A 26419-nucleotide genomic window follows, 5' to 3' on the forward strand; every position below is an offset into this window, starting at 1 on the left:
GGGAAGCGGCTGTGGCTCAATCAGTTGGGCTCCCGTCTACCATACGGGAGGCCCTGGGTTCACATCCTGGGGTCTCCTTGCAAAGGCAGGCTGGCCTGAGTGCCGCGGAGAGCTGACGGCCCACACTGCAAAGAGCTGATGCAGCGAGATGACACAACAAAGGGAGACAAGCAGACACAGAAAAACGTGCAGCAAATGGACACAGTGAATAGACAGCAAAACAAGCCACAAGGGAGGGGGGAATAAATTTTAAAACCAAATGCAATGAATGTCTCATGAGGATGGACGAGATTGTTGCTATGGGGGGAGGAGTGGGGTGAGGGGGGTAGGGGGTATATGGGGACCTCATATTTTTTTGAAGGTAATATTAAAAACATAAAGACCAAAAAAAACTATTACTAAAAAAAAAAAAAGCAATACCTTTCAAAATAGGGAAATATGCTTCTTAAAAAACCTCTATTGCAGGGAGCATGGCAGCTCAGCGGTTGAGCTTCTGCTTCCCATGTATGTGGTCCTGGCCTCAATCTTCGGTACCTCCTTAAAAAAAAAAATCTGTACTGGAACTGTCCAATGACATAACTGATGTCATTCGGCCATAGTTTCCAAGTACAAAGCTCTCCTGGAAATTTTCTGAGCTACCTACTAGCCATTACTAGATTTTGGCATTGTTTGTTTTTTTTCCCCTGTGGTGAATTCTGCTGCTTGTAACTAAGGACTTTTTGATATCAGATCCAAAGAGTTGACAACTGTGTGCATGTGTGTGTTTAAATTAATGAGTCTCCAGAATGCTATTAATTTCTCCAGATTCGTTTTAAAAGCCTATGCTGGCTGACAAAAAAAAGAGTTATTTGCTTTGATCCACGTTTGCCTCTGAAAGCACTGCAGAAGATAAACAGAAGCTTGGCTTGCATAGACCTCGGAGTGTTTGAGAACTGTTGAGTGTGCATGTACAGTGATCTTTGGTTTTACCTAAGCCTGGCAAGTGAGTGACAATGGCAAGCCTCTCTCAGAAAATTCTTAAAGAATCGTCTATCCTGGAAGCAATGAGGTCTATAAACATACTCAAGGCTGACTTGGCACTTACCTGTATTTTCTGCCCCGCATTTTCTTGCACCATCTATGGGTTATTTTGCCCAGGTGTTGTGATACGCTGCACCAGTGTTCAACAGCATTCACTGCCTCTGTCTGGGAGAGGGTTATATTTTCCCATCCCAATCAGGTCAGGCTTGACCCTGTGGCTAGATTCGGTGAGAGTCGGTGTGGGCTTTGCCAAGCTTTCCTTTACCTCTGTCCTGGAGTTCCAGAGAGAAGCTTCTCAGCCTGAGTCCCAGGGAAAGCTGGCTTGATGCGGAGCCCCAGGTGGCTGGACATAGAGCATATGTGAGAAATGAACAGTAAGCCACTGAGATTTGCAGTCCCTTTTTCTCCCCACGGTGTAACCTAGCTTATCCTGCGTGGTGCATTTCTTAATTGTTTCTCAGTAATAGGTATTATTTCTGAAGTACTTTCATTCTTTAGCCATCATTTGTAAGGTAGATATGCATTTCCCCACTTTGCAGATGAGGCAATAAGACCTGAAGAGGTTAAAGAACCTGACACCTGCTTAAGACCAGAGCTGAGAGCTGACCTGGAGTCAATTTAACGCCAGAGGCTCCAGCTCTTAAAGCAACTACTGAATTGAAAACCTCCCACAGGTGCAACTTATCTCCAGTTGTTTTTTTTTTCTGTTACCATCCCTGAGCTCACCGGAAGCAACCAGCAAGTGCTTAAGAGAGACTGAAGGAAAATGCCTAAACAGCAGGTACTGAACGTCTACACAAACAAGTGAATATTGATGGGATGCAAATTGGCAAATTGCATTGCGTAAAGTTGCTTAGGATCACTCACGAACACAGAAAAGTCACGGTCTACAAATTCAAAAGCCAAGTGATGAAGAAGGAATGGACCCAGCACAGATTCAGAAGCAATGCTGAAAACAGGCTGGCCGTGGACAGGCTACTAGACAGAGCGTGCACATTTGCATCCTCTTCCACCGCTGTCTGACCTTGACAATCACTTCAACCTCTCTCAGCCTGTTTCCCCATCTGTAGAAAGATGCTGATTAAACCTGTCCCAGTTATTGAATGAAATAATACACGTAAATCACTTTAACTTTTATAATGGGTGGAAATGTCCAAGCGTGGGCTAGCTGGAGCGGGATGTGAGAAAGTGCAGAGGACGTGTGGAAATATTCCTCGTCCAAGGGCGGGAACCCGCGAATTTCATACTGGGGCACTTGGAGATAAAAGGAGTTTTTGAGTAAATGAAAGGCCTCTTTTGCAGAATATATACTTCTGCACAGTAATTTTTTTTTAACTTTCAGCAAAACTTCTGATTATGGCCTCACCATCAAGTACTATAAAATTCTAAATGATTAAGAAATCGTTCAATTGGAAGCACCTCACGCACCATCCAAAAACAAGGATCTCTTGTAGTTGGAAATGCAGTAAGAGGTGATTTTCTCCCTGTTGCCATGGCAAGGTCTCAAGCCCTCACGTAAACATAAAAGCCCAGTGCACACGTACATGCGTATTTTTTTTACTTGTCAGAAAACTTATATTTAGAATTAGCCAGCTGGACTCAGTTTAGCTGATCCCAATTTTGTTGGCAACATCCAAAGCATCATAGTCAGGAGCAGGTCAGACATATGCCTCCTCCTCTCCATCCGGCCTCATCGGGGGGGTTGACCTTGGCCACGTCAAGGTCGTAGAGCCTCCCCACAGCTGGCTTGACCTGGTGCTTGCTGCCCTTGACATCCACAGGGAACACCAGTGTGTTGTTGTCTGCAATCTTCTTCCTGGCTCACTCGGTGGTCAGGGGGAGTTTGATGATGGCCCAGTGGTTTCTTGTTTCTCCCAGGGCCGTCTCCTGAGACGCAGCGTCTTAGGCCACCGGAAGGTGGGTGACGTGCGGGTCTGCTTTCTTTTTCATGGCCGTGGACGCCTTTCAGTACTGCCTTCTTGGCTTCCAAAGCTTTGGCTTTGGCTTTGGTTTGGGGAGAGGCAAGTGCTTCCTTCTTCGCTTTTCGGCACCGTCTTTGCGCAAAGGCTGAAGTGTACTTGCAGTCTTGGTTCTGGGTCTAATAAGCAAAAACTGTCCTGAGTTAGCAGAAGCCAGTGTACTTCCTGGCTTCCTGCCCATGTACTTGACCCTGAAAGGCTCCGAGACAGAAATGTGTACTCTGGGTTTTGAGCTCACTATTTGGGAAGATGGTCAGGGACAGCTAGAGGAACTAAGGTTTATCGAGTGTCCTCTGTGTGTCAGGGCTTGTACACAGGTTATCTCTAGCCCTCACAGCAATCCTGCAAGGTCTGGCCAAGGTCACCCAGCCAGCAAGTGAAGACAGCGATTCGAAGGCCAGTCCATCTAATAACCCCAGAGTTCCAGCTCTTCCCACTAACGGGGGACTTCTGAACTACGCCCCACAGGCCAGCCCACCTGCTTTTTTTTTTTTTGGACTGCCTATGAGCCAAGAATGTTTTTACATGTTTAACTGGTTGAGGGGGGAATCAGAAAAATACTAGTTTATGACATGTGAAAATGATATGAAATTCACTGTCTCCATCTTTCTACTCGCTTAGCTATTCAGTGTCCATAAATAAAGTTTTATTTGTTTACGTTTTGTCTCCAGCTGCTTTTGTGCAACCAGGAGAGTTGAGTAGCTGTGGCCGGGACCATGTGGCCCAGAAAGCCAAAAATATTTACTAGCTGGCCCTTGACAGAGAACATTTGTCCACTTCTGCTTAGGTCACCTCATGAGCAGCACAAGTTACTCTCAGGACCTGAAATGTGTCACTCAGTGAAACAAATTTAAAAAGGAAAAAAAAAGACAATAAATGAAGATTATGGTACAGTCACCTATACTAGAGGGAAAAAGTATATAAAATATGATCCCATTTTTGTAAAAGAGATTACACATGCCTATGGGTATATATAAGGATAGGAAAAAAATAGAGAAATGTACATCAAACTGTTAACAGTGGCTCTTCTACAGAGTGAGAAAGAAGGAAGCTTTCATGTTCTACTTCATCTACAACTGTATTGTTTGAATTTTTTTTTCCTGTGGAGGTACGGGAGATTGAACCCAGGACCCGGTACATGGGAAGTAGATACTCAACCATTGAGCTACACCCGCTCTCTCATTTGAATTTTTATCTTGACAAGGAAATACTTAAAAAAAACTAAATGAAAATAAAATGAAAGCACTATCATGAGTAATAGAAACAGAGCCTAAAGAGTCATGAAATGTGTCACTGTAGAAATAACTAAGATGTCTTCCCAGGACATACCTAGGTTGGCAAAATCCAAGTAAGAGCAAAAACCGATTTTCCAAATTCAATAGTGTATCATATTATGTAAGATGCTACTATCATGGGAAGCTGAGTGAAAGATACAGTATTTTTTGAAATTTCTTGTGAATTTCTACTTAACTTAAAATAAAAGATTTTTTTAAGCAGTGGCCACTGGGGGTTCTGAGGGGAGGATGAGGGAAAAACGGGTGTAATTAGGAGGCATTTTAGGGCTTGGGAATTGTCCTTTACGACATTAAAATGACAGATACAGGCCATTATATATCTTGTCATAACCTACAAAATTGCGCGGGAGAGAGTGTAAACTATAATGTAAACCGAATAATCCACGCTTAGAGGCGATGCTCCAGAACGTGCTCATCGGTTGTAACAAATGTACCTCACTAAGGATGGATGTTGTTAATGTGGGAATATGTGGGAGGTGGAGGCAGCAGGACATATGGGAATCCCCTATATATATATTTTTTAATTCATTTTTTAAAAAAATATTACATTCAAAAAATATGAAGTCCCATTCAACCCCACCGCCCCCACCCCCCACTCCCCCCACAGCAACACTCTCTCCCATCATCATGACACATCCATTGCATTTGGTGAGTACATCTCTGGGCATCGCTGCACCTCATAGTTAATGGTCCACATCATAGCCCACACTCTCCCACGTTCCATCCCCTATATTTTTAATGTAACATTTATGTAACCTACGTATCTTTAAAAAAGAATTAAAAAGCATGTATTTGAAAATGTGTTTTTTTAAACCTATTAAGTTGAACCATATGCAGTTGACAATTTGGGGCTGTTTTTGACCTACAAAAACGGCGATTTCATATGGTCCAGCTATATACTTCATCTAAAGGAAAGCTGTAGCCTAATCCTTTAGGAGGTACCAGGGATTGAACCCGGGACCTCGTAGAGGGGAAGCAGGTGCTCAACCACGGAGCTACACCCGCTCCCTCTGTTCTATTTTTTAACCATATGAAAGACCCTTGTAACAGATGGAAGGTGACCACTGGTGCTGGAGGGCAGATGTAGTTCTCGAGCTTTCTTCTCTGGGGTGCCAGCTCCGAGTCCCAATTCCACCCTCACTGTGCAGCATTTGAACTCACTCCAAGCCTGGCGAGGGGCTGGAAAGCTATGCACCTCTCGACATTCAGGCCTCAGGATGGTTCTCTTAGGAGTTTCCTTAGCATGTAAGTTGGAACAATTCTGGGTGAGTGGACAAAACGTGGACAGACCCTGCAAAGGCAAACTTTCTAAAGGGCATGAAAATCGCACCCCAGTCCTGGCTCCCGTGGGGAGCAGAGAGCAGAGGGCACGGCCTCCTCTCCCTGTGACACGGTTTCTCGTGGGCCCAGGGGTCCAAAGACACGGCTAAGCAGTGGACCTCAAGGAGACCCACCATGAGACATAAGACCCTTTAGCAGCTGCTCTGCAAAACCCACAACCCTGGCACCCTGGAGGCCCCCCTGACAAGGCCAGGAAGTGTGGGGACTCTTGAGGCAGAAGAGGGAGTGCCTTCTCTGTTCGGTGGAGTTTGACGCAAATCTCTGCCAATATAAACTCTAGAATGGGTTGAGGGGTAAATGATTCTAGGTTATTAGCTTAGAAGAGAAGAGGGCGCCTACAGGCTCTGAGAAAAGCTGTGAAACAAACTGCTTCCAAAAGAGGTGTTTTTTTTTCATTTTCAATATCCAAAAGAGGTGTTTTTTTTTTCATTTTCAATATCCAAAACATTAATAATAAAGACAAAAATTAAATGTCGTGTGTACTTTTTCCTTACTTTTTTTTTTCCTGGGCCCAAGATCTTTTTAGTACTAAGAAAATATTTTAAAGAGCATTAAATAGTAGGGTGGGGAAGAGCTGATGAGAACAATATAATAGACAACCAGGAAGGTGCTCATCTGAGAAGAACATCCAGTCAGGGAGGAAAGGGGAATTCAACACGAAAATGGTCCACGCTCTTCCCTTTTCTGACTCTGATAAGCTGGGAAAAATGGGGGCAAGTCACTTAGCATGGCTGAGCTGCAGTTTCCCTCCCGGTAAAACAGAGGAGCTAGAGAAGTTGGCTGCACAAATGAGCAGCAACATCTATGGCCAACTGATCTTTGACAAGGGGTCAAGTCCCCCCAATGGGGAGAGAAGTTTCTTTAACAAATGATGCTGGGAAAACTGGATACCCACAAGCAAAAGAATGAAAGTGGATCCCTACCTCACACCAGTTACAATAATTAACTCAAGATGGACAAATGAACCAGCAGAGGCTCAGAGAGAATGTGATAAAGTCCACAGACCGGCAGTAGTAGAACCAGATCCTGTTTTTCTACTCCATCCATAGCTCTCTTAGATTCTAAACCCAGTCTCTTGAACACTTAACTATATGCCTTAAACTTAACTCTCCCTCAAAACTCCTGACCCAAAGAAAGACCAGTATGTCACCCCATAATCTTTTTAGAAGGTCTAGTGTCTGGACAACCTATAATTTCCATCACTACCACCCCACCCCATCCCTACTCCCCGTCCCACAGAGCACAGAACTGTTCTCTCCGGAACAATTACTGGTATTGAGAAGTCTCAGGATCTGCCTCTTCAGCAGGCGACGTTTCTCAGCCACTGCTCCCCAAAGGCTGCTCGGCCATCTCACGTTGCCACCAAACGTGGGCAGTACTACTGGTCTGCGTAAGGTCTAATCCAGCACACCCAAGTTTGGTTACACCCACTCCTGTGTCCAGCAGAGATTTCCACAGGGGTCCACACATCTGAAAACGGAAAAAGCCCTAAAACCTTAACCATTCACCTTTCCTCCAACAGTCCACCATTTTCCACTCACAAACAACATAAACCCTTTTTCTTCCTCCCCATGAGAACAGTCTAAAGATGGTTAACGCAGATTGCTGGTCAGCATTGACCACGGTGAGGGAAAATGTAAGATATTAATGTCCCGCTTTTATAAGGTACTGTGAGCGTTGGAGGATAATAATAAACACTTATTTGCAGGGTCAAACACCACAATATGTACCTATCCCTGAAGTGTGTTTGCAAAATAGGCAATAACTGCTCTAAATAGACTGCCTCAGAATGGCTGATGAATAATAAGCCTCTTGCCTTTAAAAGGAACAACCAAAAAGCACGGTATTTGGGGCATTAGGATGAGACCCTGTCATTGAGGCTGCTGCTGATGTGTGCCCACATCGACCCTGGAGAAGTAGGGGCTCCAGGCGGGGTTGGGACTCGGTTCTTGTCCTCAAGTTACTTCCAAAAGGGTGGGGAGGCAGCACCAGGGCAAGTGGTGGTGACAGCGAAATCCACTAACCCAACCTGGCCAAAAGAGTGACCGTCACAGAAACTCAGAATTCTAGAAAGAAGCCTTCACATCCCTTCAACTCCGGGTTACGTGGTCCTCAATTTTAGTAACTTGTCCAAGGTCAAGTCAGGTAAAACAGAAAATGCTTCTTTTTTTTTTTTTTAATGAACTTGAAGATTTCAGGGATTGGGTATAGAGTCTACTAGCGTTGGACTCAAAAATCCTGTGTTTCAGCCTCGGCTTTGCTGCTGTATGGCCTGGGATAAATCATTTGACCTCACCAGGCCTTGTGTTCCTCCTCTGTCAAGAGAAGTAGCGGCACTTACTTCACAGTGTTATTATACAAATTAAATGAGATGAGTAATAGAACTTTGCAAAGGCAGAATGGCATTAAATGAGAAGTATCAAGCAATAATCAGAGTAAGAAAGGCTATTTTTAAATTTTTATCGTGGTAAAATGTATGTAATATGAATTTTGCCACTTTGACCATTTTTAAGTGTTCAGTGCAGCGCCGTTGATTATGTTCACAATGTTGTGGCACCACCACCACCATTCATTACCAAAACTTTCTCATCACCCCAAAGAGAAACGCTGTACTCTTTAAAAAATAACTCCTCATTCTTTCCTCCCGGTCCCTCCCCAGCCCCTGGTAACCTGTAATCTACTTTCTCTCTCTACAAATGTGCTTATTCTAGATATTTCATATAAATGGAATCATACGATATTTGTTCTTCTGTGTTTGGCTCATTTCCCTCCACACAATAGCCTCGAGGTTCATCCGTGTCGTAGAATGTATCAGCCCTTCATTCCTTTTTATGACTGACTAATATCCCATGGTATGGATAGCCCACATTTTGTTCATCTGTTCATCTGCTGAGTTACTCCTGGATTGCTTCCACATTTTAGCTATTATGAGTAAGCTGCTGTAAACATTGGTGGTCAGGTATCACCGAGGCCCTGTTTCCAATTCTCGTGGGCATTACATAGGAGTGGAATTGCTGGGTCATGTGGTAATTCTATGTTTAACGTTTTGAGGAGCTGCCCAACTGGGTTTCCACAGTAGCTACACCAATTTACATTCCTATCAGCAATGCGTTAAGGTTCCAACTTCTCCACAGCCTAATTTTTTAAAAACCTAGCTGCTTTCGAAGTTGATAAACACGCTTTTTTCTTTTTCTTTGAGGGATCGAGGCTGGGAATTGAACCCTGGACCTCAGTGTGGGAAGCCGGCACTTAACCACTGAGTTACACTGGCTCCCTAACACCGTTATTTTTCGGTACTAGACCATTGCCCCTGGAGTAGTACTAATACCTGATAACTATTCAGATCTTTTCTGGTTCCCAACTGCCTTTAATGCAGCCATCTGAACTGATTCTCACTGAGAGAAAAATGGAGAAGCCGAAGCCCAAGAAAGCAAGTGACTTCCCCACGGCCACAGTTCAACGGCCGGGCTGGGGCTTCTGTTGCCACGGGGGGTTCTCAGTCTACAGAACCTCCCTGCCTCTGGAAGCAAACCGCCGAGCCGGGGGAGCTAGGATGGCAAAGTGGCTTTGCGTTGTTGACTAAGGGTCATCAGCACCGTGGCTGGGGCTGTTTGTAAAAACACATGGAGAGTTCCTGAGGGTGAAACCAAGGGCCTAGACTCAAAAGCCAACCTCCCCTTGCTGCCAGAACCTCCCTCCTGTCATCAGGCGGGAAACCCTCCATTTTCCCTTCACTCGTAGAGGCGGCAGGAAGTGAGGCGAGACACAGCCCCCCAAGCGAAGGCCCAACGCCCTCACCCCCCTCCTGCCGCTCATCCCCTCACATAAGTCCATAAAATCCACAAGCCTCTGAGCCTTTTCCATGCCCTCATCCGAAACCCCAAGTGACCTGCCCACAGAAGCATTCACTCTCTCTCGGGATGAAAAGAAATGCTCAAGATGCTAAATCTCTGATAAAAGATGGGGAAAAGAAATCACTCGAGTATTCAGACAGTTTCTTTGTGTGGTTCCAATACCTGCACACGTGGATTACTCAGCTAAGCAGGTAAATTCCATTTTTACCAGGATGTTTTTTCCTGTAAAGGTAGCCACAGAGACTCAAAAGAAACCTCTCTGTTCCTCATTTTCCTCATGTTAAAATGAGGGAATTCTTTTGGGAAGTCAGGTTGGCATTAGGCATCCAGGGCTTTCGAAATGTTCTCAGCCATGGACTCAGTGATTCCCTTTCTAAGAACCTTATCAGAAATGCAGACAAAGATATATACATGAGGACATCACTTACAAGCACAAAGAGTTGGCCATAAGAGTTTGGCACGCTTCCTTCCATGAGAAGGAAATATGCCAAAATGTTAACTACGATTGCTCCAGGTGATGGCATAATGATAGAACTTTTTTGTCTTCACATGTTTTGGTATTTTCCAAAATGATCTATCGTAAGTATTTTTTACTAGTACTCAAGAAAAAAGCAAAGCTTAGGGGCAATTAAATTAAAATGCTGGCTTTGGTTTTTGAGGCCATCCCTTCTAGCTTTCACCTTCTGTAACACAATCCTCTGTTTTCCATTCAGCCTTCATCATAAATGCGATGAATGATCCAAGGCTGAGCTAAAGAGAAGACTGGAGGCTCAGAACTCAGAACCCTGTTGAGGCTTTTATGTAGGTAGAAAGAAATATGCCTGATCATTTCCTTTTAATCAATTGCTTTATGTTTTATATTAAGTATTTTTTAAAAAAGGAAACTCCAAATTTAAACTCAGTGCTTTGAGGATGAAAGATATACTTGCTTAGACTTTTTTTTTTCATAATCACAAGCAAGAGAGATGGAGGATAGTATCTATGAATTTCCTGTATGATGCCATATTTCTTTTAATTATATTAGTGATAATACTTGGGAAAATCTGCCACACACTTTCCTGTTCAATGAGCTGGGAAACAAAGATGTAACAAACGTGCTGCACTCAGACCCAGGCATTTTAAAATCAGCCATGGTTAGATAAGCTATTGTTATGAAACGCAGCTACAGAGTTGTGGTCACATAGCTCAATTACTTTTCTTAGGCGCAAACCAAAAAGGTAAAATAAAATGATGACAAATAGAAATGTGATGTGGTTGAGTTCATGTACTGATCAATCATGAAATATCGAGTGTTTGCTTTGAGTTCCATGCAAATTTTAAGAACTGGTGAAGTCATGCATGTCCAGGAATATAAAGTAGGTCACCTCTATCTCACTGGTGCCAAGAAATCACTTATTTCATGGAATCGGAAAATGTTAGAGCAGGAAAAGAGCATAGGATCGTCATCTATGTGCATTTATAGACGAGGAAGCTGAGACGAAGTGACGCGACCAGGATGGTTTTGGAAACATTCATTCCTACATTTGGGGAGGAGGGGATGGTGGAAAGGAGCCTTTCTCACAGGCAAAATAGCTACCTAACTCACCATGCCACGTAGTTAAGTTTCCCAACACTGGAGACTGATTTCCAAACACGAAGGTGCAGGTCCTTTTACCAGGAATCACCTAGTACAATAAAAACAGCTCTGAAGGAACTTCGTTACCGACCCAAAAGCCATCATCTTGAAAGACTGGTTTCCCACAGAATAGTGAGCCTGGAGTGGGGCTCTTAGGGAACTGAGCCCAAGCACTTATGTCAACAAGGAAGGCAAGGCAGAAGTTGCGAGCAATTCTGAGCATAGTATACTCCACAAGGAGGCAAGCCCCTCTTTTTTTTTTTTTGAAAGAAGCTTTAGATTACATAAATGTTACTTCAGAAATATAGGGGGGCAAACGGATGTGGCTCAACCAATTGGGCTCCCGGCTACCATATAGGAGGTCCAGGGTTTGATGCCCAGGGCCTCCTGGTGAGGGCGAGCTGGCCCACGTGAAGTGCCGGCCCACGCGAGAATGTGGCCCCGCACAGGAGTGCCGGCCGACCCAGAGAGCTGGCACAGCAAGATGATGCAACAAGAGACACAGAGGAGAGAAAATAAGAAGACGTAGCAAAACAGGGAGCTGAGGTGGCACAACAGAGTAATTGCCTGTCTCCCACTCCGGAAGTTCCCAAGATTGGTTCTCAGAGCCACCTAAATGAGCATAAAAGCAGACACAGAAGAATGCATAGCGAATGGACTCAGAGAGCAGACAACGGGGAGAATGGGGGGGGGGAATAAATAAAAAAATAATTTAAAGTGTATATATATATAGGGGGATTCCCATATACTTCACCCCTTTCCCTTCCCCACTTTTCCCCATTAACATTTTTCATTAGTGTGGTACATTTGTTACAATTGTTGAACACATATTAAATCATCGCTACTAAGCATAGTCTATAGTTTATATTATAGTTTACACTTTGCACCACACAATTTTATAGGTTTTGATAGAATGTATAATGGCCTGTATCCATCAAAGCTAAGTCTTATAGGATAATTGCAATGTCCCCAAAATGCCCCATGTTACACATATTCTTCCCTCTCCCTCCCCTCACAACCTCTGGTGGTGACTCCCTTTATATCAATGTTATAAGTTCTTACAATGCTAGAATAATGAGTCTACTTTAGTCCATAGTTGCATTCCCCCCTTACATTTGTTCATTCCTCAGTCTTGAGGATTTGAGGATGGTGATGCCCGCTCTGCTTCTGACTGAGAGGGGCCTTCGATCCCATAGGGCAGATGGATGGAAACGTCTTCCTTGCCATTGCAGATACTTTGTTTTTTGTGATGGGCATTGTTCATTATCATTCTTTTGTTAGTTGTCCTGGATGAGTCCAATGAACTGGAGAGTAGATGTTGGCTGCCACCCGGCTGAGATTCAGGGCTCAACCAAAAGATAAAACAGACTGAAGACTTAAGTCTCTGGGATATGTATTTTATGAGTATAGTGCTAAACATAGGTTTAAATAAAAGGAGGAGAAGAGCCATGTGTAGGGAAATTATGAGTCTAACTCTGTTACATTGGGGAACATATATTCCAAGTTAAGGCCCACCGACAGGATGCCAAATTCCTGAGATTATCTGCCCTGCCTATAGTGTCTAGATGTCTCTAGAGCCCTCAAGAGTCGCCTTGCTTAAGGTATTGTTTACCATGGCAGTCAATAAGATCCTCCTGAGATGTGCATAAACACAACCTCTATTATGACCTCCTGACTCACTTTGGAAATCCCTTAGCATAAAAACTCATTCGTATTTAATATTTCCCCATTTTGACCAAAGTCTTTTTCCAAATGTATTACTAGTTGGTGCTTGGTAATAATTCCTCAGTGCCAGGGAGGCTCATCCCCAGGAGTCATGTCCCATGCAGGGGTAAGGCAATGTGTTTATATGCTGAGCTTGGCTTGGAAAGAGATCACATTTGAGCAAGAAAGAAACTTTCAGGAGGTAACTCTTAGACAATATATAATAATAGGCTAAGTTTCAATTTCACAAGAAAAAGGTTCGTAAGTACAAGCATCAATATCAAGGGCCTGGTGAAAGAGGACAGACCAATACGCCAGGCCCTTGATATTGATGCTTGTACTTATGAACCTTTTTCTTGTAAAATTGAAACTCTGTTAGAGTATGTGGCAGCACATCTCAGGATGGAAATTCAATATTCTTTTAGTTATTGTGTGGGTGTCTACCCAACAAGATAGGAAATCACCTCTCGAGGGAGCTCCAGGCATCCAAGGGTAGTCAATACTGGTTTTCAGAGAGTGAAGGCCCAGAAAAGTGACGTTAGAAAAGGTCAAAATCCAACTCAGGCAACACCACAATTTCCCTCTGGCTAGCTCGTTACTATATACTGTGCTGTCAAATATAGGACTTATGTAAATGACTTGGGGCCATGAATCAGTTCTTGATTGTTAATGAAATATTTTGCTGGCATTCCTCACCCATATAAGCGAAGATATTTTTTTTTCCTTTGGCAAGAATGGAAAATGTCCAAATGTATCAACAACTGAAGGTATCATCAAGTTTCAACAGGTTTCAGTCTTTCCAGTTGCCAAATTTGTCCCACAGTGGGGTTGAGGTAGCTATGTCACTAAAATGTAGTATTCAGGGACTAGTAGAACTCCATATAACATACCACAAGCATCTGAATATTCCTCAAGTCATAAACTGCTTTCTATAAGCATAGTCACTCTATTGGCTCCATAATAACCAGGCTGGTTGTTAAAGGGAAGTGGCATTTTTCTCCAACATTGTGAAGCGGTTCCACTATGCCTGTGAAGGAACCCATGAGGCTTGAAAAGTGAATTATGGTAATCCAATAAAAGCACGTACCTACAAATGTATGTAACAATAACTACAGGTGATGTATAGAGGCTTTTGCAATGCCCCAAATCAAAGCCAGTAAGACCAGAAACACGTCTATTCGTTAAAATAAGAATAATAACAATGAGGACCACAATAACTAATTGTGCAATTAGATAGTAGATGTATGTCATAACTGCAGAGGAGTGGAGTAATTGGTCATTAAAACAAAGCCAGATCTCACAGAAATTAAGGAAGTTTTCCTACATTAACTATAAAGGTGATAAAACCAGGAATCTCTCATGTTATGGTGAAAATTGAGAAGCCAGCCTCTCCAGGTTCCTACCAGGAGATGTAAGGTTAATTGCAATACACAGAACAGCTGAGAAGCAGAGTCCAAACTAATAAGTTCACACCAAATTAATCTAAACAATTTTTAAAATAGCAACATTAATCCAATTCCCATTGTTGCAGTGTTTGGTTCAATTCACAGGCAAGTTAATTGAGTCAACATCTGTTTTATTCTCCCTCGACAGTTCCCAGTAGGCCAAGCTCACATTAGCTATTAAAATCCTTCCCAGAGGCCTTCTTAGTCTCCATATCATATAGCCTATGGAAGCACACTGGACTGGCTTCAGCTAACCCCTTCCTAGCTGGCAGAACCCGCAGTCCAACTCTCTTTCGTGGATCGTATCGCCGTGTTGACAAGCATCAAGAACCGCTTTGGGATTGTCAGAAAGACTCTTAAAGGCTAGCCTCTCCAGCACTTAGAGGCTGGGCTTGATTTTTCCACTAAAAAAGGTATATGCAAGGTACACATCAGTGTGTTCTTAACTAGGAAACACCGTTGAGTGAAGCACAAACGGCCCCTTCTATCCCTTTGGTGAATATTCTTCCAGGACCTTTTCTGAGCACTTACAGGAGTCTGAGACACTGTTCTGCAATTAGCCTTTTTCCATTTAAGAAAGATGGCTCAGATCTCAGGTCTTTCACAGGCCCCGGGGGGCTTTTCAGCAGAGCTGTGAGAGGGGGTTGGCCACCCCAGTGTCCTCTTCAGAACCTGTCCTCTACAGCAAGCCCCTCTCACTTGAGCAAAAATCACGTAAACGCAGAGGGATGTGCCAGGAGCGACTGGCTCTCCCAGCCTCTTGGCAATAACGGAAGGAAGCAGTGCCCACTCGGCATGCAGTGTGACCCTGCCAATGGAGCACAAAGCAATAAAATGTCTTATGTATTGTCTGAAGGGAATTATTCCATTCTGATGTCTCCTTTCCTCTTTATTTTCTGTTTCATAGAGACTTTTTAAAAAAAGTTTTATTTTTTATTTATTTCTCTCTCCTTCTCCCCGTTGTCTGCTCTCGGTGTCCACTCACTGTGTGTTCTTCTGCGTCCGCCTGCATTATCCAGTGGAGCTGGGGAAACGGTGTCTCATTTTTGTTGCGTCATCTTGCTGGGTCAGCTCTCCATGTGTGCGGCGCCACTCCTGGGCGGGCTGTGCTTCTTTCACGCGGGGTGGCTCTCCTTGCAGGGCACACTCCTTGTGCATGGGGCACCCCTATGCGGGGCACTCCCGAGTGTCATGGCACTCCTGGTGCGCAGCAGCACTGCATGGGCCACCTCATCACACGGGTCAGGAGGCCCTGGGGATCGGACCCTGGACCCTCCATATGGTAGATGGACGCTCTATCAGTTGAGCCACGTCCGCTTCCCTCATTGAGACTTTTGTATGGATTAATACGAAGAGAAAAAAGCGGATGTGGTTCAAGTGCTTGGACTCCCACCCATCACACAGGAGATCCTGGGTTCAGGTCCTGGTGCCTCTAAGAAGACAGTGAACTGGCACAATGGGCAGGTATGGCAAGCTGACACCACAAGAGACACAGGAAGAAAAAACATAATAAGAGACACAACAAAGCCAGAGAGCAGAGGTCCCAGTGCCTCCTAAAGAGGACTGGCAGGATGGCCAGCTGGTGCGACAAGATGACACAACAAGAGACACAAGAGGGAAAACATAACAAGAGACTAAACAAAACAGGGAATGGAGGTGGCTTAAGTAATTAGGCACCTCCTTCCCATATCAGAGGTCCGGGTTCAGTTCCCAGTGCCTCCTGAGGAGGCAAGGAAGAGGAACAGACAGAGCAAGTGTAAATGGTGAGGAAGTGGGGAGAGATAAATAAATAAAAACAAATCCTTAAAAAAAAATCTACAAATAAAATAGGATCTCCCAACTGGGAGGCTCCAAAGTCATGAGAACCAGAATTTCAGAGTGTTGAGCAGCTGTTCAATGATGTTATTGACAATCATAGTCCCTCATGAATTTCTAGCATCCTCCAGCTCTGTACCCTTAAACGACGCCCAGCTCATTTAGTCAGAAGTTCCACCAAAAGCAGATGAACCATGGAATGTATGTGTGGGGGGGTTACAAGGCATGAGAAAGCATAAGGTTCATAGGGTTATAACCAATTTATTTATTTATTGAGACACCCCCACACACCCCACCCCACCCCCCCGTTGTTTTTTGCACTCACGGTCTGTTTTCTGTGTCCATTCGCCGTGTATTCCTCTGTGTCTGCTTGTCTTCTCTTTAGGTGGCACCGGGAACCAATCCTGGGGCCTTCCAGAGTGGGAAAGAGGTGCTCAGTCTCTTATGCCACCTCAGCTCCCTGGGCTGCTGTGTCTCTTATTGTCTCTTATTGTCTCTTTTTGTTGTGTCATCTTGCTGCATCAGCACTCCTGTATGGGCCAGCACTCGTGTGGGCCAGCTCTCCACTTGGGCCAGCTTGCCAAGCAGGCCAGCTCGCCTTCACCAGGAGGCCCCAGGAATCAAACCCTGGACCTCCTGTATGGTAGACGGGAGCCCAATCGCTTGAGCCACATCTACTTCCGAATACTAATTTTAAATAAGTATGCCTCCAAACCATTTAACATTATATAATCAAATGTTATCATGTAAGCTCTATTTTATACATTTGGAAACAAGGTAAAATAAAGATTCTAGGTAAGCCTTCCTTTAAATGATGGCTCTCTTACTAAACAATGTGGGTAAATCATTTTTTAAAATATAGTATTTTAAATGTACTGAGATCTTTAACACTTGCTCTTTAAAGGGATGCTATTACAAATTATCATACAATACAAAAATGTATATTGTACACGGGATAATTGCCTTCATTTCAACATTTTGTAAGCCTGTTTTCCCGTATCTTGGCTTTTTAAAACAGCAAGTCAATGGCAGAAGCTTAAATACTTAATACCCTTAGCACACAGCCTTAAGGGTGGTTTCTAAGGTCATATTTACTCTACTTAACTTTTTCAATACACCCTTAACTTAAGAAATATTGGCAGCGGACTTGGCCCAGTGGTTAGGGCGTCCGCCTACCACATGGGAGGTCCGCGGTTCAAACCCCGGGCCTCCTTGACCCGTGTGGAGCTGGCCCATGAGCAGTGCTGATGCGTGCAAGGAGTGCCCTGCCACGCAAGGGTGTCCCCCGCGTGGGGGAGCCCCACACGCAAGGAGTGCGCCCCATAAGGAGAGCCGCCCAGCATGAAAGAAAGTGCAGCCTGCCCAGGAATGGCGCTGTACACACGGAGAGCTGACACAGCAAGATGACACAGCAAAAAGAAACACAGATTCCCGTGCCACTGACAACAGAAGCGGACAAAGAAGAAGATGCAGCAAATAAACACAGAGAACAGACAACTGGGGGAGGGGGGGGAAGGGGAGAGAAATAAATAAATAAATAAATCTTAAAAAAAAAAAAAGAAATATTAAGCACCCACTGTTGCCAGCAGTCTGGATGACCCTTTCTCAAAGGATATTACACAGAAGGTTCATGATATGCAAGAGGCAAGAAGGTGTCCTCTAACGTCCTTCCAACCTGAGACTGTACCTGCAGCCACTGCGCTTCTAGATATTCCTCGGGTGACAAAGAGGAATAAGACCCAGTCCCTGAATTTGCAGGAAGAACACAGGAATGTCAACCCACGGCATGACATAATGCTAAGATCGGGTCCCTGAACTTTCAGGAAGAACACAAGAATGTAGACCCATGCTGTTATAGGAAGCTATGACCCAGCTCCTGAACTTGAAGGAAGAACACAAGAACGTACATATGCCCGTGACTTTGCATGGTACATGCCCATGACATTGCCTGGTAGGTGCCCATGGAGATACCAACCAGGAGTCAGCCATGGTGGAAATGAGGCAGGGCTCACCTCTGCTTGGAGGACAGAGATGAGGAAAGGCTTGCTGGAGGAAGAGGTACTTTAAGAATGTGTAGAATTTCATTAGATGAGATTTCCCCTTTGTAAGAAGTGGCTGGAACTGGAGATGACAGCTGTGGGCTCCAGACAAGAATGGGAAATAGACTCAAGGGGTTCTCATTGAGACAAAGGGAGAAAAGAAATGGCCAGAGCAGAAATCCTGCAGGAGATCAGAGGTCCAGATGCAGGTAGGAAGTGAGAGAAGGTGCCACAGCCAGGAAGGCTTGAAGCAGGAAGGGCAATGAAGATAAAGTCTGAATACAGAGCCCAAGGCTCAGAATCTGAAGGTGGAGGATGCAAACATACACAGAAGGGATATGACGTGTGGCCGGTCTGCAGATTTAGAGTTCCAGGTAAGACCAACAGGAGGGCAGGGCCACCGGGAGCTGGGGGGACAGGAAGCGAGAATAAAGCAGGGGAGTCAGGAGAGAAGAAAACGGGTGAGAGCAAGAATCTACCGGCCTTAGCAACCAGTGGGCCCTGGGGCTAGGAGGCTGCCTGTGTGACTCAGAGGCTTGGAGGTTGCATGTCGGAGGAAGAACCCAGTACATTACAAAAAGAGGGAAGTCAGGGCCCAGGGGCAGGTTTGGAGGGGATGGGTGAGATGAACCTGCTGGATGGGGAAGATAATGATGTGCTTTTCCTTTTGGTTCCGTCTCCCTCCCTGATGTTAACTCATAAATAAAGTGAACCCGTAGAAGAAAGTGGCCTTGGGGTGAGAAAGTAGGTTATTCACACCTCCCTAAGTCGCCCTCATCCCACCCTACTTTGGGTCGTCATCCTTGCGGAACGTTTCTTACAGCCCCCTGGGCTATCTGCTCCTTTAAGGAAGCTCAGCTGTCTGTTACCCTGTAGATCTTTATAGGGAATTCAAAGGGGATTTCAAGTTTGGGAAAACAGCCAGCTCCATTTTTCATACCTAAGTTAGGGTTTCAGCTACAGTTGTGGTCAGAACAGCTGAGGCTCCGGAGCCAAACGTGGCTTTCCAAGGGCCCCCCACTCCGTGCAGGCTGCAGCAACCAGAGCAGTGGAATCTGTCCAAGAGGTCCTGGTAACAGAGGAGCCATGGGAAGGAGGAGGGAGCAGGAGAGGAAAGGCAGGGAAAGCCTGCGCACAAGAGATAGAAGCATGGAATTCCGGGGCCTCTCCACACAGAACTCTTAAGAAAATAAAGGTGGATCCGATGCCTCCGGGAAGAAGAAAAATGAGAAACAAAATCCCCAAAGCCCAGCAGCATTAGAGACTTCATCAAAACATTCAGAAACACCATGACTCCTTTTTGATGGGGGGGGGGGGGTCAAATATGAATGCCAATAGATTAAATTAGGAACTTGAGTTCCCTCCATAGACTCCCCTCTGGAAGCAGGGTGTCCTTGGAGGTGCCGGGGCTCGAGGTTGACCAGGCGGCCCATCTAACTAGCAAAGAGCAAAGGGAGGGGAGTGGATGTGGTTCAACTGGTTGACTGCTTACTTCCCATGTAGGAAGTCCCAGCTTCCATGCCCAGTACCTCCTAAAAACAAAACAAACTAATGAAAAATCAACTCTCTTTGGGGAGCTGATGTAGCTCAGTGTTTGAGCATCTGCTTCCCATGTATGAGGTCCTAGGTTCAATCCCCACTACCTCCTAAAAAATAATATTAATAAATAAAAATAAATAAAAAGGCCAATGGGAGCATCTATCTTGGCCAAGACCTAAGACAGTAAAGTAAGGCAGTACAGTAAAGTAAAGCTAGAGTAGAGACACTTGTCCAGGAAAAGGCAGACTGTCAGGGGGTAGAATTAGGGCCCCTAGAATCACCATCTCATCCCAATCTGCCCAAAAAACAAAATTATACAAGCTTATCGAAATCAAATAAATCTCAAAAAAAGTTGGGGTGGGTTTTGAAAGTGTCTTTCAACATTAAAAAAACAATAATAAAGTCTCATCAGCTGCCTACACTTCTGGAACTGCATTTGAAAAGTTGATGGAGGAGGAACCAACAGCTGATTTTCCTGAGTCTGGGGATACCCCATTCCACCCAGCATCTCTGAGTGACATGGCTGGAGAACCTTCCCTTTCTTAGGGTCAGTTGTCTCTGGGCAGGGGTATGCTTATATGCAGTACTATGTAAATAATAAATCTTATCTTATTGCATTGTCTTCTCTCCCGAGACCCCATTCTGCCATCAGCTTTTTTTCCTTTGCTTTTGTCACAGCAAGATTTGCCACCTGTGTCTCACCTGTGCCTGCGGAGACAATGCTCGTGGCTCTGAGTTTGAACAAGGGAGCGTGACTTAGAATTCAACTTTTTTTTTAGGAGTTGGGGATAGGATCAGGGGTGTGAGAAGAAGGGATTGGGATGACCAGAAATGAGAATGGAAGGGCAACGTATTAAGAAAGGCAAAAGGACATTCATTTAATTGGATTTACTTTTCTTTATTTCTTATTTCCATGTGCTCTGTTAACATGAACATGAACCAAATGACTATTTAACTAATTATACCAGCACCACCGTCATAAAAAAGTGATGAGGTTAATATCTCAAAAATCCAGGGTGGTTTTTATTATTGTTGTTTTTTAAAGAATCTAGAAAGTTAAATTTTAACCATAGGGAAGTGGATGTGGCTCAAGCGACTGGGCTTCCACCTGCCACATGGGAGGTCCTGGGTTCAGTTCCCAGTGCCTCCTGGAGAAGGCAAGCTGGTGTGGCGGGCAGGCACAGCGAGCTGATGCGACAAGATGATGCAACAAAAGAGACACAACGAGGAAAGGCAATGAGAGACATAACAAACCAGGGAGCTGAGGTGGCTCAGGTGACTGAGTATCTCTCTTCCACATGGAAGGTCCTGGGTTCGGTTCCTGGTACCTTCTAAAGAGAAGACGAGCAGACACAGAGAGCAGACTGTGACTGCAAACAATGGTGGGGGTGGGGAATAAGTAAATAAAATAAATCTTTAAAAAATTTTTTTAAACTATGTTATTCTTAAACAGATATTTGACTTTCAAAGGTATCATACTGTCTTCGCCAAAATCAGGACTAGTGAAAACTGCTTCTGCCTCAAATGGTTTTGCAGACAGCAACTGTTAAGCAATTGTACACTTTGCACCATACCATTTCCCTGAAAGGCAGGTTGATAAAAATCAGCCAGGCCAGTTTCTGGGTAGTACCTTGTCCCCAAGGGGCAAACCTCCAGGGCAATCTGGACCTCTTGGCCTGTCCGCCCGGGGACACTCCGACTACCTGGCTCTCCCAGGAAGGTTGCCGGCATTTGTCTGGAACAGACGAGCCCAAGGACATGGGTTAGTGGGGGGCTGGGGGAGAGGCAGGGCCTCCGTATTTCCTGGAGGAGGGACCTCCATGCTGACTACCCGGAGAGAGGAAGTGCTCTTCTTCTCCCTTCTCCACCCACTCAAATTCTAATAGGTCTGTGCCGGGCCAGGGCTCTGGCATGCACAGGGGATACCAAGACAACACATCCCGGCCCTCCAGGCTCACAGGGCAATGCAGCATCGGACAGAAGATGTATACCTTGATATGGATGGGGAAGTTAAAAAAAAAAGACAGGAAGATGTTACAAGCCAGTGTGGAAAGAGCTGAATGCAAGAGAAGCCCAAGCTCCATAGAAGCACGTGGGAACTGAGGTTAAACCTGGCTGGGAGGGGTAAAGCCTTCAGGGAAGGCTTCCTGGAAGAGGTGGCCCTAGCGGCCACACCTGTGTCACTGATAGGAACTGAGCACTTATCATGCACTGGATGTGGGAAGCCAGAGGGCTACACGGGTTCTCCTAGTTAGTTTTTCCTTTGTTTTTGCTTTTAGGAGGTACCGAGTATCGAACCCAGGACCCGCACGTAGGAAGCAGGTGCTCAACCACTTGAGCTGCAACTTCTCCATGGATGCTCTTCCAAGGGTTAAGATCAAGCACCATGCTAGACACACAAAGTCCTTCTCAAACAGGAAACTTACATTCCAGGGGGCAGAAGGAATGGGATGGACGGTGACCAGGTGGCCCTTTAATCAGGTGGCCAGGGAAGGCCTGAGAAGGTAACATCCAAGCTGAGAGCTCAGTAAGAAGGAGGAGAGAAGGGCTTAAAAAGCCTGAGGCAAGGACAAGCAGGATGTGTTATCAGAATCAGGAAAGAAAGCAGGCGCAGGCAGCTTGAATTTAATGAGCAACGGGCAGAGTGAAGGAGATGAGGCGAGAGAAATCAGCAAGGACCAGACGGAGCAAGGCTTTACGGATTATGCTCACAAGTTTGGAAGTTCATTGCACGCTTGATGAGAAGTCATGCACGGGTTTTAAGCCGGAGGGCCGCACGAGCAGGTGTACGTTTTCAAGCGCTGGCTCCCACTGCTTGGCGGGGCCTGGGAGTGGAGAGGAGGCCCTGGAAAGCAGCCGGGAAGAGGGCTGCTCTGAAGATGGGAGGCAACCTGTGCAGCCAGGGGAGCAGGGCACCAGGGGGGCTGGAGAGAAGGGAGGCCAGATGCAGAGCGGGCCTTGCCCGCGGGCCGTGGGCAGCCCCTGCCGGGCTCTCAGCGGGGCCCGGCAGAGCCGCCAGTTAACAGGCCGGCTCAGTGGCCTCTGGAATGGGGGGTGGGCTGGGGAAAGGGACGCCCCAAGCAGCAAGGACCACAGTGTGGGGGCCATTCCATCTTCAAAGACCCAACGTGCACCTTATGGTTGTCTCGGGGTCACCGGGGCTCAGGGGCCGAAGGAGAGGAGTAACGACCAACTACCAGCATGTGGATTTAAAAAGAAAATGGAGCTTTACTTCAAAACTCGCCTAGTCCTTTAAAGAGAGAGGCCATGTTTAGTAAGAATGTGTGGCTTCGGTCACGTTGCTTCTCTCTCTGGTTTCAGTTTCCCTATCTGTAAAATGCCACCTACCCCTTAGGTCGCCATGAGGTTTAAATAATTAATACAAGCAAAGGGCCTGGATCAGAGCTTGGTGCAGACTGAGCACGCAAGTAGTGATTAACGTGAGTATTAATACTGTGATTCGTTGTTTCCATTTGTTCCTTTTCTCACTGCTTTCCTGTTCCCGCTTCATCCTGCTCCTCCTGAGGCGTCCGGCAAAGTCCTGTCCTCCGTCTCATCCTCAGTCACCGTGTGCCTGGCTCAGCCATTCCTCCGAACATCGAAATGCACGTGGGGCCAGCCCTGCTGCCGCATCTCTCGTCACATCAGCATCTCGAATTCAGTGTGATCACACGGCTCGTCAGCACCTCCCCCCAGCTATGTCTTTAGAGCAGCCACCATTTACCCGGAGGAGATTCCTCAGTCCTTCTCAGCCCTTCCCTTTCTCGACTGATCAACTGAGTCCAGGCAATACTCTTTCCTTGGTGACTTTGGACTATGTCCCCTCCTTCCCTCTCCCATAGCCATTATCCTCGGAACAGCTGGCATGCCCCTCAACTGTTGCACTTGCCTTGGAGTTGGTCTTCTTTCCACTGATTTTTAATTTTTCTTTTTTTAAAGATTAATTTTTTTATTTTTTATTTTTTAAATCTCTCTCCCCTTCCCGTTCCTCCCCCCCTCCCGTTGTCTGCTCTCTGTGTCCATTCACTGTGTGTTCTTCTGTGTCTGCCTGAATTCTTGTCAGCAGCACTGGGAATCTGCGACTCTTTTTGTCGCATCGTCTTGCTGCGTCAGCTCTCCATGTGTGCTGCACCACTCCTGGGCAACCAGCAGTTTTTTCACGCGGGACGGCTCTCCTTGCAGGGTGCACTCCTTGTGCATGGGGTTTCCCTGCACAGGGGACACCCCTGTGTGGCATGGTACTCCTTGCACACATCAGCACTGAGCATGGACCAGCTCACCCCATGGGTCAGGAGGCCCGGGGTTTGAACCTTGGACCTCCTATATGGTAGGTGGATGCTCTATCAGTTGAGCCAAATCCGCTTCCCCGATATTTCTTTATCAACCCTACTTTCTCTCCTCAAGGCCCAAACACCATCTCTGAACTGGCCTCGGGCTGCATGGAGCAATGGAGGCCATTGGGTTTGAATTTTCTCCATTTCCCACCCTCTAGAGCCACTCCCACTACATCATTTCTATATTCACACTGATTCTCCCTTCTTTGTCTCCTTTATCAGAAGAAAAAAACTCTTCTCTGGTCCAGCCTGTTTCCTTCATCTCTACTCTAGATTCAGTTCCCTCTTCTTTGATATCTTGCTCCATCATCTCTCATTTCCATGTATTTAACTTCCCATTATTGCCTCCTTCCCTGCAGCTCTTAAATAGGCTCACATCTCTGCCTTTGAGGCGCAGCTACCGTGGAAAACAGTTTGGTGGTTCCTCAGAAAGTTGGATTTAGAATTACCCTTCAGGAAGCAGACGTGGCTCAACTGACAGAGTGTCCGCCTACCATATGTGAGGTCCAGGGTTCGATACCCAGGGTTTCCTGACCCATGCGGTGAGCTGGCCCACGCACAGCGCTGCCACAAACAAGGAAGGCTGTGCCATACAGGGGTGCCCCTGCATGGGGGAGCCCCACACACAAGGAGTGTGCCCCGTAAGGAGAGCCGCCCCACACAAAAAAAGTGCAGCCTGCCCAGGAACAGCACCACACACATGGAGAGCTGATGCAGCAAGATGACGCAACAAAAAAGAGACACAGATTCCAGGTGCTGCTGAGGGTGCGAGTAGACACAGAAGAACACACAGCGAGTGGACAGAGAGAGCAGACAACGGGGTGAGGGGGGGAGAGAAATAAATTTTTAAAATCGTAAAAAAATTACCCTTTGGCCCTGGAATCCCATTTCTAAAGGTATATACCACAAAAGAATGAAAACAGGGTCTTGGACAGATAACTGCACCAAAGTCATAGCAGCATGAGTCACAATAGCCAAAAAAATGAAAGCAACCCAAATGTCTACCAGAGGATGAAACGGTGAATTGATAAACAAAATGTGGTACATGCACACAGTGGAATTGTATTCATCTATAAAAAGGAATGAAGTTCTGATATATGCAACAAGATGGATGCAATTCAAAGACATCATGTTGAGTGAAATAAGCCAGACACAAAAGGACAAATATTGTATGATTCCACTTATGTGAAATAACTAGAAGATGTAAACACAGAGGCAGAAAGTAGATTACAGGGTACCAGGGGCCAGGGGCCAGGTGGGGAGTGGGAAGTCAATGCCAAATAGGTCCAGAGTTTCTCTTTGGAGGGTTGAAAAAGTTTTGGTAAGGGATGGTGGTGATGGTAGCACAACACTGTGAATACAGTTAACATCACTGAACTGTATACTTGAAAGTGGTTAAAACAGGAACTTTTATGCTATCACAATAAGAATTAAAAAATAAAATCTCTGCCATTTTGAAAACTCCTCCTCAAAACCCGGCCTCCTTGTCACTGCCCTTCTCTCGTGAGGACCTTCCCTTCAGGGCAAAGCTTGAGGTGAACTGTCACCTCTCAGCCACTCCCCAAATCACCACGATCTGGATGTCACCACCACTCCGCTGACCTTCTAATTGCCAAAACAGCCCAGTCTCCCATCCCTTCCTAGTCTGACCTCTTTGTGGACTTTAAGTAGGGCCTCTCCTCCCTCTTTGAAATTCCTCTCCTGGGTTTGAGGATGAGGAACCTCAAGTCTGGGTTTCCTTGAACCTGTCCCGTGTCTTCCTTCTCAGGCGCCTTCTTAGGTTATCCTTTTCTGTATAACCCTTAAGGGCTGGTGTTCCCCGGGCTGTTCTCCTGAGCCCCTTATTCTCTCCTTACACGCTGCCCCAAATGAAATCCCCCACACCAACGGCGGCCCAGAAGCGTGAAGAATCTCTGCCAGATACAGAGCAGATGACGGCAGCTCAGCAGTGACAGCTGAGAGCACGGAGGGGCCCACCATCCCACCCCGGGAGAAAGGAAGGATCTCAAAACAAGTGAACATTCCAGGCAGAAAAGGAAGGTCTGGAAGGAAGCAGGGACTGTCTGTGTCCAGCTACCACCGCACGGATGTTCTGAGCGGGAGCAGAAACTGGGGCTAAGGGAGCAGTGTGGAGCCCTAGTAAACCAACACCCTACCTGTGGGATGGGAAGGCCCATCGCGGTGAAGACAAGCCCCGTGCCTGTGCTGAAGGAAGACCTCCCCACACCTTCACCCTCCCCTACGACCACTCAGTTCTGAGTCCTAAGCTCAGGGTCCACGCTCATGGCCAGAGGAGCAGGGATTCTCACTGGGGCAGAGAAGACAGGTACAGCTACAAATGCCAATCCATCTCGAGACCTTCATTGTCAACGTAAAAGGTGACCAAGGTCCATCACGCATTTGGGGAAAACCCGCAGCAGGACAGACCAACGAGGCACT

The sequence above is a fragment of the Dasypus novemcinctus genome, chromosome 22 (genome assembly GCF_030445035.2).
Source record: "Dasypus novemcinctus isolate mDasNov1 chromosome 22, mDasNov1.1.hap2, whole genome shotgun sequence".
Taxonomy (NCBI): domain Eukaryota; kingdom Metazoa; phylum Chordata; class Mammalia; order Cingulata; family Dasypodidae; genus Dasypus; species Dasypus novemcinctus.